The sequence below is a fragment of the Cervus elaphus genome, chromosome 19, assembly GCF_910594005.1.
Source record: "Cervus elaphus chromosome 19, mCerEla1.1, whole genome shotgun sequence".
In the NCBI taxonomy this organism is placed as follows: Eukaryota; Metazoa; Chordata; class Mammalia; order Artiodactyla; family Cervidae; genus Cervus; species Cervus elaphus.
This window is the reverse complement of record NC_057833.1, coordinates 80,993,763-81,008,983: the sequence shown is the minus strand read 5'-3', so window position 1 is coordinate 81,008,983 and position 15,221 is coordinate 80,993,763. Positions and strand designations below refer to the sequence as shown.

The following is a 15,221-nucleotide window of genomic DNA, read 5'->3' as shown; positions in this document are numbered from 1 at the left end:
GGATCCATGTCATTCAGTTGATACCAAAGTCCAAATGTATTTCTCTTTGGCATTAGTATATAATTCAACAGGAATTTACAAAGCAATGTACAGTATTTTGAGTAGTGCTGAGAATTTTAAAAAGTGTTAAATTAGTTCAGTGCCTAGAACGTGCTGAACACAAATAATACCCAATAAATATAGGTTAAATGGAATCTTCTACCCTACAAGAGGTTACATCATAATGATTAAGTAAAACATATACAGGAATCAGTACAAGAGAAATTTCAGACGTCTGATGACTGTCTTAGGTGAAATATGCAGGCTTAATTTGTTTTATTTTTTATGGTAGTGCTAACACTACTTAGATATATACATAGCATAGTACCTTGCACATAACAAGTGTACAATGAATATAGTTTATTCAGTTAATGAAATAAACCAACTACCTGTAAAAATATTTGGATACAGAAATAGAAGAAAAATTTAAATAATCTTCATTCTCACCATTTACATGTGTACAGCTTTTAAGACACTCCCATCAATTTTTAATTCTATAGTTTCAGTTCAGTTCAGTTGCTCAGTCGTGTCCGATTCTTTGTGACCCCATGAGCTGCAGTACACTATAGTGTAGATAATGTAAATAATTTTTATCCATTTTAATCAGACTTAACTTAGATATTAAATAGTTGCCCTTGCCATTAAATATTCTTATTAAAACATAAAGCTTTATTTTTTTCAATAGTGTTTTCAATTATTTTTCAAAAATAATAGCAACTTCTCACCAGCTATCTATTTTACACATGGTAGTGTATATATGTCTATGTTACTTTCTCCATTCATCCCACGCTCTCCTTCCCCTACTGTGTCCACAAGTCTGTTCTCTATAGCTGTGTCTCCATTCCTGCCTTGCAAATAGGTTCATCAATACCAATTTTCTAGATTCCATATATATATGTGTTTTATATCACAGGGAGCCCAACCAGGGGCTCTGTGATGATCTAGAGAGGTGGGATGTGGGGAGGGAAGAAAGGCTCAAGAGGAAGGGGACATATGTATAATTATGGTTGGTTCACACTGTTGTATGGCAGAAACCATCACAACATTGTAAAGCAATTTTCCTCCAGTTAAAAAATTAAATCAAAAGATAATAATAGCAAGAGATATTACTATGTCTATAAACAGAGATTGCACAGTTTCATTTTTTGCATCTCAATTTTTTTCCTCTCTCAGTTTTCTTTTTTTTGCCTTCATCCAGTTTCTCCCTCCCCAACCACCTCCCCCGCCACGCCCCAGTTCATGCCTCTGGTAACTGCAAATCTGGTCTCTTTTTCTATGAGTTTGTTTGTTTGTAAAACATAAATTTTGATAGTTGCAAATAATTCACTGCATGGATGCAATTAACTTAATTACCCATTGCTTTTTTCCCCCTAAACACCTAAGTTGTTTCTAAATTCTTGTTTTCATAAATAATACTGTCAGTGCTTCCTTGGACATAGATCTTTGTCTACATCTCTGAATATTTCCTGAATATTTCAATATTCCAATTGAAATTGGAATGGCTACATCAAAATCTATAAACATTATTAAGGCTGTTGATACATATCACCAATTTGCCCTTTAGAGACATGGTACCAAGAAATCATCCCTTAAAAATCATACTTGGGCTTGGATATGTTTAGTATCCTGGAAATTCATTTTAAACCAACCTGTAAATATTTAAATCCAAAAAATTTAAATCTTTTGGTTTCTTCCTTATCTTGAATCTCCACTCAACTCCCCATGTCCTCTCCGAGTTTGAAATAACCATCTACATTTTTGGAAATAATCGGTGGAATCAGATAGCAATTTAATTTCTGGCTTTGAACTGCTGGCTGTGTGAAAACTAAAATAAACATAGGATAGTTATTAAACAGTGTGAGCCCTAATTGGCAATTTTTGCTTGCAGACAAACTGAAACTTGGACACCAAGTTAGTGAAGTAGCCATGTTTCATTACCTTGTGGTCTTTATTCAACAAAATGCATTTTTCACTTTTGTTGAAGGCATCCTTCTCAAACCATCTCAAAGCTACAGACCTTTTTTTTTTTTTTTTTTTTTTTTTCATTTTACCTCTGCTGCTGCTGCTGCTAAGTCGCTTCAGTTGCGTCTGACTCTGTGTGACCATATGGACAGCAGCCCACCAAGCTCCTCTGTCCACAGGATTCTCTAGGCAAGAATACTGAAGTAGGTTGCCATTTCCTTCTCCAATTTTACCTCTAAATCAGACTAATTACAAAGAAAATTATCATCTTCCTTATGATAACCTAAAGCGATTGAATTTTGGAGTCAGAGCCATTATTTAATTCCATCATTAAAATATACTATCAAAATGACTTTTTTCACTCCCAAAATGCACATGAGTATTTCATAAAATTTCATGTTTAAATTATGAAATATGATTTCTTCTAGAGAACTAGTCACATTGGAACACAATTTTAAGAAGTGAATGAATTCCCTTATAGCCATATTGATTAGGATTCCACCCTCTCTTTCTTATGGTAATTTTTTAATTAGTTTGTACCAAAGTCTAAACTTGGCCTGAAATCTCCTCTTCTCTCTTTGTCTGAAGAAAACCACTCAGCCTCAGCTCTGTACAGCACAATAGTACCCTTGGGTGTTGTGGAGAACCACAAATGTCCTTCAACCAAATGTCAGGGCAATGCATTGCTGTGCAGCATCTTTCTCCTGGTGCTGAGGGTTAGGTTGGTATGTCTCACATAGAGTGATCTGCTCTACCTTATGCCTTTAATAAGCAATCTATAGCTTGGATAAGGGCAGACAGAATTCTACAAAACAAGAAGGAAACAACAAGTGAAAACTATGCAAGCATGTGGAAATTTTTCTCCATGGAGCTCAACAAATCAAATAAATCAGAGGCATTTATCTTTCATGAAGGGGGGTTCCCAGCTTCATCTGTCACATAACTGGATAAGAAATTGTGTGGGTGACAACATTCCTATTAGTCTGGGTCAATTTCATCAACCATGCTGATGGCAGTTGAAAATCTTTACCTTTACCTCCTCTGCTTTGCACACTCTCCTCAGCAGCCCCCCCCCCCCACAGTGTTCTTCATAGAGGTGTTTTTAAATCATAATGAATGCTGAGAAAGTTACTTGATCCTTACATTATTCTAAGGATAAAAAGATTTCTTTAAAGAGATTTACTGGTGGAAGACTTGGCTAATATTTCTATTTCACGACCCCACAAAAGATATCTCTTTCTTTCTAGATGGAAGGTGATCACATTGATGTGTTTCTGGTTTAACAGTTAGAATTTATTTATTTACTTTGTGCCCCTTACAATGCTAAGTAAGTGCTTAATGTACCTTGAAAAAGTGAAAATGTTAGTTGCTCAGTTGTATCCAACTCTTTGGAGAGTTCATTGATTGTAGCCCAACAGGATCCTCTGTCCACAGGATTCTGCATACAGGGATACAGAACGGATTGTCATTCCCTTTCCAGGGGATCTTCCCAACCCAGGGATCAAACCAGGTCTCCTACATTGCAGGCAGATTCTTTACCATCTGAGTCACCAGGGTTAATGTACCTTGGATTCTTTAAATCTTACAACCACCTTGGGAGATACATGCTACTGTGTCTATTTTACGAATGAGAGAACTAAGCCTCCCTGACTTTAAGGAACAGGCCATATGTGCCCAGGAAGTAGCTGAGCTTGGATTTAAACTTGGACCTTCTTGACATTTGAAGCTGTGTCTGTTAACTACAACTGTTCTATACTGCTGTAAATTTGACCTCACCTCTGGAACTGATCTCCTGGAGATCAAAGAACTGGCAATTTACCCTTGGGCAGGATCATGCAATAAAATGAATTCTTTAAAAGTTCCTAGGTACAATGTTGTATAGGAAATGTGTCAGTCAGGATCCAGTCAGGGAAGTAGAACCACTCTTAATGATGGGAAGAAAGAATTCGTTGTGGCAATTTGGGCTTATGCAGTGGTGGGATCTGGTAAGAAGTCTATGGAAGGTTTGTTGTCTCTGCACCTGGTGGTGGGCCTGAAGCATGTGCCAGTTAGCTGGGCTGATGATGGGGAAGAAAACTGTGATGTGAAGCCAGAGAGGAAGACAAATTGGAATCCATATCTGTCTCTCACCATCTCCAAAGATGAAGAAACAGTGATCTGCAGAAAATGCTGGTGCTTTTTGCTACTTTGCTGCACATGCACCTGGCTTGGGACACAGAGGAACTGAAGGAGGAGATGTGGTGGAGCTGGAGGAGCTGCCGAACTGGCTGTGAACCCACAACAACAAGGTAAGCAGCAGATTAAGGACCATATGCCAAATGGTTCATGGTGACCTACCCTGACCTTGCTACTGCACGTCCACCTTCCAAATCTTATTCAAATTTTTCTTGTGGCCAATCCTAACCCAGAGTCATACGAGAAAGGCATTTGGGAAAATAAATTCTAGCTTAGTTAAATTGACACAGTACAAAACCACTGCAAGGAACTGTGGGGGATTGTGTGATTGGAGACTTCAATTTGTCACACATCTACATGGCCTAGATGCAGAACATCTTCTCCCACTCTGCCTTTTGCTAACAGGCCCTGCATCACTACCAAGTGGGTGAATTTAAACAGTCCCTGACTTCATGGACCTTATAAACAAGTCTAGAAAACTCTGAGAATCAAAATATTAAATCTATACTTACGAGTAATTTTTGAAACAGGTTTATCAAGACTGAAGTCATTTTAAGTATGTGGAGATGTTAAATGCATTCCTGGTCACTGATGCTGTCTATGTTCTGAGAGAATCTCTCACTGTATTCTTTACACAGGCACTGAAAAATCACCCTCAAACTGCAGCCAGCAGTTTGTTCAAAGGTTTGTTATATCCCAGATGATGTTTTCCTCCTGCACAATTCTGTCTTGGAAATACATAATGAAGTCTATAATAAAATCTTTTAGTTTTTTTTAAATTTTTTTTAATTTTTACAGTGCTGTATTGGTCTCTTTCATACAACAACGTGAATCGGCCATAATTATGCATATATTCCCTCCCTCTTGAACTTCTATCCCTTCCCATCCTACTTCCCTAGGTGACCACAGATCACCTGTGTTAGACAGCAACTTCTCACCAGCTACCCATTCTACACAGAGTAGTGCATATATGTTGATGCTACATTCTCGATTTGTCCCACTCTCTCCATCCCCCACTGTGTCCACATATCCATTCTCTACATCTGTGTCTCCTTTCGTTCCCTTCAAACAGGTTCATCTATACCATTTTTCTAGATTCTATGTATATGTGTTAATATAAGATATTTGTTTTTCTCTTTCTGACTTCACTCTGTATAGGCTCTAGTTTCATCCACCTCACTAGAACTGACTCAAATTCATTATTTTTATGGCTGTTAATGTTCTATTGTATATTTGTACCACAGATTCTTTACCCATTCCTCTGTCAGTGCATATCTAGGTTGCTTCTATGTCCTGGCTATTGTAAATAGTGCTACAATGAACACTGGGGTACATGTGTCTTTTAGAATTGTGGTTTTCTCAAGATGAATGTCCAGTAGTGAGGTTGCTAGGCCATATGGCAGATTTATTCTTAGTTTTGTAAGGAAACTCCATACTGTTCTCTGTAATGGCTGTATCAGTTTACATTCCCACCAGCAGTGTAGGAGTGTTCCCTTTCCTCCATATCCTCTCCAACATTTATTGTTTGTAGATTTTTTAATGATGGGTATTCATACTGTTGTGAAGTGACACCTTACTATAATTTTGATTTGCATTTCTCCAACTATAAGCAATAGGAGCATCATTTCTTGTTTTTATTGGCCATCTGTATGATTCTGGAGAAATGTCTGTTCACGTCTTCCACTCATTTTCTAACTGAACTTTTTGTTTTCCTGATATTGAGCTATATGATCTGTTATATATTCTGAAGATTAATCCTTTGTGAGTTATTTCATTTGCAATTATTTTCTTCCATTCAGAGGGTTACTTTTCATCTTGCTTATTGTTTCCTTTATTGTTGTTGTTCAGTAACCGAGTTGTGCCCAAGTCTTTGGGACCCCATGAACTGCAGCACTCTAGGTTTCCCTGTCCTTCACCGTCTCCTGGAGATGCTCAAACTAATGTTCATTAAGTGGTGATGCCATGCAATCATCTTGTCCTCTGTTGTCCCTTTCTCCTCCAGCCTTCACCCTTTCCCAGCATCAGGGTCTTTTCTAATGTGTCAGCTCTTTGCATCAGGTGGCCAAAGTATTGAAGTTTCAACTTCAGCATCAGTCCTTCCAATGACTATTCAGGACTGATTTCTTTTAGGATGGACTGCTTGGATCTCCTTGCAGTCTAAGGGACTCTCAAGAGTCTTTTCCAATACCACAGTTCAAAAGCATCAATTCTTCAGGGCTCAGCTTTCTTTATAGTTCAGCTCTCACATCATACTCAATTACTGGAAAAACCATAGCTTTGACTAGATGGACCATTGTCTGCAAAGTAATGTCTCTGCTTTTTAATATGCTGTCTAGGTTGGTCATAACTTTTCTTTCAAGGATCAAGTGTCTTTTAAATTAATGGCTGCAGTCACCATCTGCAGGGATTTTGGAGCCAAGGAAAATAGTCTCTCACTGTTTCCACTGTTTCCCCATCTATTTGCCATGAGGTGATGGGACCAGATGCCATGATCTTAGTTTTCTGAATGTTAGTTTTAAGCCAACTTTTTCACTCTCTTCTTTCACTTTCGTCAAGAGGCTCTTTAGTTCTTCTTCCCTTTCTGCCACAAGGGTGGTGTCATCTGCATATCTGAGGTTATTGATATTTCTCCCAGAAATTTTGATTCCAGCTTGTGCTTCATCTAGTCCAGCATTTCACATGAGGTACTCTGCATATAAGTTAAATAAGTAGGGTGACAATAAACAGCCTTGATGTACTCCTTTCCTGATTTGGAACCAGCCTGTTTTTCCATGTCCAGTTATAACTGATGTTTCTTGACCTGCATACAGGTTTAGCAGGAGGCAGGTCAGGTGGTCTGGTATTCCCATCTCATGAAGAGTTTCCCACAATTTGTTGTGATCCACACAGTCAAAGGCTTTGGCATAGTCAAAAACACAGAAATAGATGTTTTTCTGGAACTCTTGCTTTTTCGATGATCCGACAGATGTTGGCAATTTGACCTCTCGTTCCTCTGCCTTTTCTAAATCCAGCTTGACCATCTGGAAGTTCACAGTTTACATATTGTTAGAGCCTGGCTTAGAGAATTTTGAGCATTACTTTACTAACTTGTGAGATGAGTGCAATTGTGCAGTAGTTTGAGCATTCTTTGGCATTGCCTTTCTTTGTGATTGGAATGTAACTGACCTTTTCCAGTCCTGTGGCCACTGCTGAGTTTTCCAAATTTGCTGACATATTGAGTGCAGCACTTTCACAGCATCATCTTTTGGGATTTGAAATACCTCAACTGAAATTCTATAACTTCCACTAGCTTTGTTTGTAGTGATGCTTCCTAAGGCCCACTTGACTTTGCATTCCAGGATGTCTGGCTCTAGCTGAATGATCACACCATCGTGATTACCTTTTTTGTATAGTTCTTCTGGGTATTCTTGCCACCTCTTCTACAGACTGGTTCCAAATAGGGAAAGGAGTATGTCAAGGCTCTATATTGTCACTCTGTTGTTTAACTTATATGCAGAGTACCTCATGAGAAATGCTGGACTGGATAAAGCACAAGCTGGAATCTAGATTGCTGGGAGAAATATCAATAACCTCAGATATGCAGTTGATACCACACTTATGACAGAAAGTGAAGAAGAACTAAAGAGCCTCTTGATGAAAGTGAAAGAGGAGAGTGAAAAATTTGGCTTAAAACTAACATTCAGAAAACTAAGATCATGGCATCCGGTCCCATCACCTCATGGCAAATAGATGGGAAAACAATGGAAACAGTTTTTGAGGGACTCTAAAATCACTGCAGATGGTGACTGCAGCCATGAAATTAAAGACACTTTCTCCTTGGAAGAAAAGTTATGACCAACTTAGACAGCATATTAAAAAGCAGAGACATTACTTTGCCAACAAAGATCTGTCTAATCAAAGATATGGTTTTTCCAATAGTCATGTATAGATGTGAGAGTTGGACTGTAAAGAAAGCTGAGCAACAAAGAATTGAAGCTTTAGAACTGGGGTGTTGGAGAAAATTTTTCAGAGTCCCTTGGACTGCAAGGAGATCTAATCAGTCCATCCCAAAGGAAATCAGTGCTGAATACTTATTAGAAGGACTGATGCTGAAGCTGAAACTCCAATACTTTGGCCACCTGATGCTAAGAACTGACTCCTTAGAAAAGACCCTAATGCTGGAAAAGATTGAAGGTTGGAGGAGAAGGGGACAACAAAAGATGAGATGGTTGGATGGCATCACCAACTCAATGACATGAGTTTGAATAGGCTCTGGGAGTTGGTAATTGACAGGGAAGCCTGGCGTGCTGCAGGCCATAGGGTCACAAAGGGTCGGACATGACTGAGTGGCTTAACTGAACTGAACTGAAGATGTTTCTTTATAGCCCAACTCTCAAATCCAGTCATGACTACTGGAAAAACCATAGCTATGACTATGCAGACCTTTGTTGGCAAAGTAATGTCTCTGCCTTTTAATATGCTGTCTAGGTTTGTCACAGCTTTTCTTCCAAGGAGCAGGCATCTTTTAATTTCATGGCTGCAGTCACCATCTGCAGTGATTTTGGAGCCCCAAAAAGTAAAGTCTATCACTGTTTTCATTGTTTCCCCATTTATTTGCCAAGGAGAGATTGGACTGGATGCCATGATCTTACTTTATTGAATGTTGAATTTTAAATCAGCTCCTTTTTGCTCTCCTCTTTCACTTTCAACAAGAGACTCTTTAGTTCCTCTTTGCTTTCTGCTATAAGGGTGATGTCCTTGGCATATCTGAGGTTATTGGTATTTCTGCCGGCAGTCTTCTTCTTTTGCTTGTGCTGTGCTTCTTCATCAGGCCTGGCATTTTGCATGATGTACTCTGCACATAAGTTAAATAAGCATGGTGACAATATACAGCCTTGACATATTTCTTTCCCAATTTTGAAACAGTCCATTGTTCCATGTCCAGTTCTAACTTTGCTTCCAGACCTGCATACAGATTTCCCAGGAGGCAAGTAAGGTGGTCTGGTATTCACATCTCTTTAAGAATTTTCCAGTTTGTTGAGATCTACACAGGCAGAGGTTTTAGCATAGTCAATGAAACATAAGTAGAAGTTTTTCTGGAATTCTCTTGCTTTTTTGATGATCCAGCGGATGTTGCCAATTTGATCTCTGAGTTCTGCCTTTTCTAAATCCAGCTTAAACATCTGAAAGTTCTCTGTTCATGTATTGTTGAAGCCTAGCTTGAGAATTTTGAGCATTTTTTTTTTTGCTAGAGTGTGAAACAAGTGCAATTGTGCCACTGAACATTTTTTGCATGGTACTTCTTTGAGATTGGAATGAAAACTGACCTTTTCCAGTCTTGTGGCCACTGCTGCATTTTCCAAATTTGCTGACATATTGAGTACAGCACTTTCACAGCATCATCTTTCAGGAATTTACACAACTCAGCTGGAATTCCATCACTAATGAATTCCATTCATTAGCTTTGTTTGTAGTGATGCTTCCTAAGGCCCCTTTGACTTTGCATTCAAAGATATTTGGCTCTGGGTGAGTGATCACACCATCGTGATTATCTGGGTCATTAAGATCTTTTTTGTATAGTCCTATGTATTCTTGCCACCTTTTCTTAACGTCTTCTGCTTCTTTTTGGTCCATATTGTTTCTGCCCTTTATTGTGCCCATATTTGCATGAAATAGTCCCTTGGTATCTCTAATTTTCTTGAAGAGATCTCTAGTCTTTCCCAGTCTACTCTTTTCCTCTATTTCTTTGCATTGTTTACTTAGGAAGGCTTTCTTATTTCTCCTTGCTATTCTTGGAACTCTGCATTCAGATGGGTATATCTTTCCTTTACTCCTTGCCTTTTGCTTCTCTTTTTTTCCCAGCTCTTTTTAAGGCTTCCTCAGACAACTATTTTGTCTGTTTAAATTTCTTTTTCTTGTGGATGATTTTGATCACTGTCTCCTGTACAGTGTTACAAATCTCCACCCACAGGTCTTCAGGCTCTCTGTCTATCAAATCTAATCCCTTGAATCTATTTGTCACTTCCACTATAAATTTTAAGGGTGTTGATTTAGGTCATACCTGTTGGCCTAGTGGTTTTCCCTACTGTCCTCAATTTCTAAGCCACAGTAATCTCCTGGTCTTGTTTTTGATGACTGTATAGCACTTCTCCATCTTTGCCTGCAAAGAATATAATCAATCTGATTTTGCTATTGACCACCCGGTGTTGTTCATGTGTAGAGTCATCTTTTGTGTTGGTGGAAGTGGGTGTTTGCTATGACCGGTGTGTTTTCTTGGCAAAATTCTGTTACCCTTTGCTCTGCTTCATTGTGTACTCCAAAGCCAAACGTGCATGTTACTCTGGGTATGTCTTGATTTCCTACTTTTGCATTCCAGTCCCCTATGATGAAAAGGACATCTTTATTTCTTTCTTTTTTTTTTTTTTTGGTGTTAGTTCTAGGTCTTGTATGTTTTCAGAGAACCATTCAACTTCAACTTCTTTGGCATTAGTGGTTGGGGCATACTTGGATTACTGTGATATTGAATGATTTGCATTGGAAACGAACAGAGATCATTCTGTCATTTTTGAGATGCATCCAAGTACTACATTTCAGACTCTTGTTGACTATATGAGGGCTACTCCGTTTCTTCTTTGCTGTGTAAAAGCTTTTAAGTTTGATTAGGTCCCATTCATTTATTTTTATTTTTTATTTCCATTACTCCAGGAGGTGTGTCAAAGAGGATCTTGCTGTGTTCATGTCAAGGAATGTTCTGCCTATGTGTTCCCTGAAGAGCTTTATACTTTCTGACCTTACATTTAAGTCTTTAATTCATTTTGAGCTTATTTTTGTGTATGGTGTTAGGAAGAAAAGAAAAGCAAAAAGGCAAAGAGATTGTCTGAGGAGGACTTATAAATAGCTGGGAAAAGAAGAGAAAAGAAGGGTTGATCTTCACCCTATACAAACAACTCATGTGGCTCGATAACAGAGAAAGAAACAACCCAATTGAAAAATGGGTGGAAGATCTAAATAGACATTTCTCCAAAATGAAAGACAGATGTCTAAAAAGTAGATGAAGAGATGCTCACTAAATATTTGTTGTTGTTCTTAAGTCATTCAGTCATGATTGACTCTTTGTGACCCCATGGACTTCAGAATTTCAAGTTTCCCTGTCTTTCACCATCTCTCAAAGCCTACTCAAACTCATGTCCATTGAGCTGGTGATGTCATCCAACCATCTCATTCTCTGTTGTCCCATCCTCTTCTCACCCTCAGTCTTTCCCAAATTCAGGCTTTTTTCTAATGAGTTGGCTCTTCACATCAGATGGCCAAAGTATTGGAGCTTCAGCTTCAGCATCAGTCCTTCCAATGAATATTCGGGGTTAACTTTCTTTAGGATTGACTAGTTGGATCTCCTTGCTGTGCAAGGGACTCTCAAGAATCTTCTCCAACACCACAGTTCAAAAGCATTAATTTTTCAGCACTCAGCCTTCCTTATGGTCCAACTGTAACATCCATACTTAATTACTGGAAAAACAGTAGCTTTGACTAGATGGACCTTTGTCTGCAAAGTGATGTCTCTGCTTTTTAATATGCTGTCTAGGTTGGTCACAACTCTTCTTCCAAGAAGCAAGCATCTTTTAATTTCATGACTGTAATCACCATCTGCAGCGATTTTGGAGCCCAAGAAAATAAAGTTTCCATTGTTTCCCCATCTATTTACCATGAAATGATGGGACCGGATGCCATGATCTTAGTTTTTTGAATGTTGAGTTTTAAGCCAGATTTTTCACTCTCCTCGTTCACTTTCATCAAGAGGCTCTTTAATTCCTCTTTGCCATAAGAGTGGTGTCATCTGCATATCTGAGGTTATTGATATTTCCCCTGGAAATCTTGATTCCAGCTTGTGCTTCTTCATCCAGCCTGGCATTTCACATTAAGTACTCTGCAGAGAAGTTAAATAAGCAGGGTGACAATATACAGCCTTGACATACTCCTTTCCCAATTTTCAACCAGTCCATTGTTCCATGTCCAGTTCTAACTGTTTCTTCTTGATCTGCATAGAGGTTTCTCAGGAGGCAGGTAAGGTGGCCTGGGATTCCCAACTCTTTAAGAATATTCCACAGTTTGTTGAGATCCACACAGTCAAAGGCTTTAGCATAGTCAGTGAAGCAGAAGTACATGTTTTTCTGAAATTCTGTTGCTTTTTCTATGATCTAGCTGATGTTGGCAATTTGATCTCTGATTGCTCTGCATTTTCTAAATTCAGCTTGTACACCTGAAAGTTCTCAGTTTCATGTGCTGTTGAAGCCTAGCTTGGAGGATTTTGAGCATTACTTTGCTAGCATGTGAAATGAGTGTAATTGTGCCATAGTTTGAACATTCTTTGGCATTGACCTTCTTTGGGTTTGGAATGAAAACGACCTTTTCCAGTTCTGTGGCAGTTGCTAAATTTTCCAAATTTGCTGACGTATTGAGTCCAGCACTTTAACAGCATCATCTTTTAGGATTTGAAATAGCTAGCTGGAATTCTATCACCTCTACTAACTTTGTTCATAGTGATAGTAAAGGCCCACTTTACTTCACTCTCCAGGAGGTCTGACTCTAGGTGAGTAATTGTGATTATCTGGGTCATAAGGATTTTTTTTGTTTAACCTTTCAAATCTACTTTTATTTTCCTTTTTCCTCCTCACATACAGAACTCTTCCACACGCTGATTTTCTTGCAGGTATAAACTCATTTGATGTTGATCAGATACCATTTTATCCACTAAAACTTTGCTAGCATCAAATATGATGGTTAACCAGTGTTAAATCTATAAAATATTTACATAGCACAGTACATTAAGCTTTAGACACTTTGCAACTAAACCACATAAAAATTGGATAAGATTCCCAACCTACATGTCCAGAATCAGGTGTTCGCATTTGCTATCTGGTGACAGTACATGGTTCAAAAGGCAACAGAGGCAACACACAGTTACTTGGAAGGCCATGAACCACTATCATCTGGAAGCACATTATGTTACCCCAATGTCATGTCCCACTTCACATTTCTCCAAGGTGGTCTCGTAATTCTGGAATGGCAGGTTTGGCTGATACAAAATGAAGACAGACAACACAACGTTTACTCCGTGGAGACATACTAACTGCTACTATGCATGCATGGTGATCTTGAATGTAACTCGTCCTAAAAACTTGTCATGGTCATTCTGGGTTTTTAGGTTGGGTGATCCATCAATCTTGCACTCAACCATTGCTTCTTTTATGTCAGCATCACTACCAAAGCTGAGCTGAATGGCAACTAGTGGCTGCAGGTAGCTCCCATGCAGTTTTTTTCCATAATATGGAAAATATTTTAAATCTATCTTTCCATTGGGAGGATAAGTTGATAGAACTGCTGTGCTTGCACTCTTTGCAATACATTCTATCCTTGGTTCTCCTTGAAGCTTTAACCCAATTGTTCTGTTAATTTTCATAAGAACACAAGCGTTTCCTGCTTGGTAGCCAAACGTGGGGAGAGAAAGCAATGGCACGCCACTCCAGTACTCTTGCTAGAAAATCCCATGGATGGAGGAGCCTGGTAGGCTGCAGTCCACGGGGTCGCTAAGAGTCAGACACGATTGAGCGACTTCACTTTCACTTTTCACTTTCACGGAATGGAGAAGGAAATGGCAACCAACTCCAGTGTTCTTGCCTGTAGAATCCCAGGGACGGGGGAGCCTGGTGGGCTCTATGGGGTCGCACAGAGTTGGACACGACTGAAACGACTTAGTAGCAGCAGCAGCAGCACCCAAACGTGGGATCATCCACACCACTGCATGCTTCAAATAAGTCAAGAGGAAACTGACATGCTGTGTATTCTGGAACCTTCTGCTCAAAAAAGGTTCCAATCTGTGAGATTCTTCTGTTCTTCTAAGCCATATGGCTTTAGAAGTTTCTTAAGGTCATCAATGTACCCTTGACAGGATTCTGAATCAGAAAGGCTGAATGAAAAATTCAATGCCAACACTGGTTTTGGAAAAACCGTAAGTCCTGGACTAGGAATCTGGTCATGGTATTTTAGAACCTCATCGTCCAGAGTCTGAAGCATGGTCCACATTGTGAAGGAAAAGAATGCAGCCAGGAACCCATAACAAACTAGTTGGAAGAGCAAGATCAAACCCCAGCTCTTGGTGATCCGGTTGTAGATGAAAAGCTTCCACTCGGCCAGGCTCTGGTTGAAGAACTTCTTGTCTTCCTTCGTCATGGTGTGTGTGCCATTGGCAAGGGGAGCGGCGGCCACGGGGGTGGAGCAGCGAGGAGTGTGGAGGTGCGTCCGGGCTCCAGCGGCACAGACCAGTGCCAGCAGCGGAAGACAACAGGGCTGAGGAAACCTGGCTGTGGAGAGCTCTCAAACCGACTGTGCTGAGCCACTGGACCACAGCTCCGCCCTCCAGGAGCCAATCACCATGCTGTTCAGGCCCCCAAGATCTTTCTTCCTATAGTTCTTCTGTGTATTTTTGCCACCTCTTCTTAATATCTTCTGCTTCTGTTAGGTCCCTATTGTTTCTGTCTTTTATTGTGCCTACCTTTTTCATGAAATGTTCCCTTGGTATCTCTAATTTTCTTGAAGAGATCTCTAGTCTTTCCCATTCTATTGTTTTCATGTATTTCTTTGCATTGTTCACTTAGGAAGGCTTTCTTATCTCTCCTTGCTATTCTTTAGAACTCTGCATTCAGATGGGTATATCTTTTCTTTTTTCCTTTGCCTTTCACTTCTCTTGTTTTCTCAGCTATTTGTAAGGCCTTCTCAGACAACCATTTTGCTTTTTTGCTTTTCTTTTTCTTTGGAATGGTTTTGATCACCGCCTGCTGTGCAATGTTATAAACCTCTGTCCATAGATCTTCAGGCACTCTCTATCAGATCTAATCCCTTGAATCTATTTATCACTTCCACTGTATAACTGTAAGATATTTGATTTAGGTCACTAATTACTAGGACTTCCCAGGTGGCACTAGTGTTAAAGAACATGTCTGCCAATTCAGGTCATGTAAAAGATGCATGTTCGATCCTTGGGTTGGGAAGATCTCCTGGAAAAGGAAATG

At 39.4% G+C, this 15,221-nt stretch overlaps 1 pseudogene; it reads right to left on the bottom strand.

Annotated features, from left to right (window-relative positions):
- Positions 1-13,288: 13,288 nt before the first annotated feature.
- On the bottom strand, positions 13,289-14,382 carry LOC122675407 (annotated as a pseudogene).
- Between the last annotated feature and the right edge of the window lie 839 nt (positions 14,383-15,221).